Source organism: Elephantulus edwardii, unplaced genomic scaffold (assembly GCF_000299155.1).
Source record: "Elephantulus edwardii isolate Elephantulus edwardi_28Jun2011 unplaced genomic scaffold, EleEdw1.0 scaffold00214, whole genome shotgun sequence".
Classification (NCBI taxonomy): domain Eukaryota; kingdom Metazoa; phylum Chordata; class Mammalia; order Macroscelidea; family Macroscelididae; genus Elephantulus; species Elephantulus edwardii.
The window spans coordinates 265671-268647 of NW_006399964.1; positions in this window are offsets into that span (position 1 = coordinate 265671).

A 2977-nucleotide genomic window follows, 5' to 3' on the forward strand; every position below is an offset into this window, starting at 1 on the left:
CATAGTCTTCACAGTTACTTGTTATGAATCAGAAAACTGGACAATGACTAAGGATCATTGAAGAAGAATTGATGCCTTTGAGTTGTGGTGCTGGAAAAGAGTACTGAATATACCATGGACTGCTAGAAGAACAAACAGGTTTGTTCTGGAGAGATTGAGACCAGGCTGCTCTTTGGAGACAAGGATTTTGACGCTCCATCTGACATACTTTAGACATGTTGCAATGAAGGATCAGTCCTTGGAGAGGGACATCATGCTTGGAAGGGTGGAGGGACAGGGCAGGAGAGGAAGACCCTGGATGAGATGGATTGGCTCAGTGACTGGTGTAATGGGGGTAGGTATGTCAGAGACAATAAGGTTGGCTCAAGATAGAGCAGGGTTCAGAGTTGTACATAGGGTCGTTATGGTTGCAAGTGACAACAACACAGATAAGAGACATGGATAAGGGGATAGGAGTCATGGTGGAGTAGCTTGTAGGGAGTTGCACTCTTAAACCAAAGGCAGTGCCTCTCTAGTAGTTCAAATCCTGAAGCAGCTTCAAGGGAGAAAGATGGGCAATCTCCTCCTCTGCAATTTACAACCTTGATGGTGATAAGAAAGAAGAGATTGGTCAGGCTTGCTATGCTGCAGCTAGGCTTAAAGGCAGTCATTTCCAGAAGCAGATAAGACGTTACTACCACAACAAGAAGAACTAGGAGTGGAATGTGCCCTTTGGATCCAGGATTCCTGCACTAAGAACCACCTAATTCCAGGAGATGGAGATAATTGTAACACTAGAGATAATGCAATGTGAGAAGTGGCAGCAGAGAAGAGTAGCAGTGCAACCAGTAGACCAGCATGGTGGCCTTCACACCTCAGAGTGAGATGGTAGTGTGCAGATGCCAGGACAGAGCTGAAAAGCTCTAACAGTTGCCTGCACAGGGCAGAAGCCAGAATGACAGGTCAAGGAACTGAGAGATCAAAGGCCTGCCTAAAGAGAAGCTGTCTTGATCTAAGAACTGTATCCTGAGTCATTCCTGATACTAAATTGTCATCATCTGGTACTTTCTTAGTAAACCCCGTAACTGTGAGTATGGTCTGTGAGTTCTGTGTGGCCATTACAGCCAATTATCAAACCCAGTAGAGAAGCAGAGAGTGTGATGGGAGGGGCAGCTGGTGTTAGAATTGCTTCAAAGGGAGAGGTATATTTGACCTCCACCTCTGAAGACTAGCCATGGGCTGTTGATGATGCCTTTCCCTCCCATATGAATTTGGAGGAGATATGATGCCACTTCAGGATTTTTATAGTTGTCAGGGTGCTATTAATTATAAACTGTTAAGTTTATTTCTAGAATGTGAAATTAGGAAGTGGAAAAAGAGTGGTTTTTAAATTTTCTTTTAGTCTTAATACTTTTAGAGAAGCATGGATCATTCACCTCACCTATTAGAGAAAGCATTCCTTTGAGGAAACTTATTTTTCTGAAAAGCTAAATTCACAAATTTGAAAATTTATGTTGTTGTTGTTGTTGTTAAGTGCCGTCGAGTCACAGGCGACTCATAGCGACCCTATGAAGGAGAGTCCTCGACACTTGGGTGCCTTTCATCCTCTCTCCAGTTTCCTAGGGTTTCCAGAGGCAAGCTATTATGGAAGTGGACGCCACTCCTCCCAACTCTATTTCTTTGGAAAAGGCTGTAAGATGAAACAACACATTCTGAAAAACAGGACATGACATGAGTACTGTACAAATTGCCAACTATATCTTGCTATTTCACTATTAGTTAGCTTTTAAGTAAAAAAATCTCAAACCAGATTTATAATCATTTATCACCAAATTTATGAAATTTATTAAGGTACACACTGATAGAGTTGAAAAAATGTCCAGATTCGCTTGATGTTCTCAATGCTTAGTCATGCTTAATAATAATAATAATGGGGACTTGATCTTGAAATGTTCTTTTCTTGATGATGAATGTGATAACATTTCTCTTCACTATGTTCTTTCTGGCAAGGTAGGCCATGTGATTGATTTAAAATGGCCCAAACCAGTCTTAGCTCATTAAGGCCTAGAATATAGATTTCTATGTATTTCATTGAATTCTTGACAGCTTCTGATTTTCTCAGATTCATATTATGTATGTTCCATATTTGGATTATTAATGTACATATGTAGTTTTTTCTCTTCATTTTGCAGAGTGACACATCAACAAATGCAGGTCCTTCATTGGTGGAAAGTTTTATTACACCCGTGTTATCATGAATTGGGACCAATTTGACAAGAGGGAGAGGACAAGTTGCTACCAATTTCACTCCAGGAGCTCTGGTTGCCTAGTGGCAAGAAGCTGCACTGCAATCCCAAAAGCTGCTTTGAGGTCACCAGCTGCTCTGCGGGAGAAGGATGGGCAGTCTCCTCCCGTGTGATTAACTGCCTCTGAAAAACTGCCGGAGGGTCAGCTATGGATCGGTTCTGACTCCATGGTACACAACAACAACAGATTAGAAGTTGTATCTTTATGCTATTCCTTTCCATTCGTGTGTGTGTGTGTGTGTGTGTGTGTGTGTCTGTGTGTACCATCATATCAGATCTGACTGGTACAGGAGGAGATTGTCCATCCTTCTTCAGCAGAGCTCCAGGTGGATTCGAACTGCGCACCTCTGGGATCCATTATCTTTGTTCTCATTGTTGTTTTCATATTTATAGTTCATCTGCCCTGTAACATACTTTTTGGTCCTTGCTTCTTGTGTATGTTTATGAGAGAATACAAAGGGCACGATAATGAAAATTACCAAGCATGAGTGACTTATTACTTGTCCTTAGATAAAGAGTAAGACAAGAAGCTGTTGAGTCCACCCCAACTTGATCTTTGTGGAGGACCCTTACATCTTTGCCTGACACCTTTAATTAGACTTCAATAACATCATTCCCATTTTGAGACCCATCTAGTCAATTCTGACCTATGGAAACATTCCATCAAGTGTCTGAGGCTGTGTATGTATATA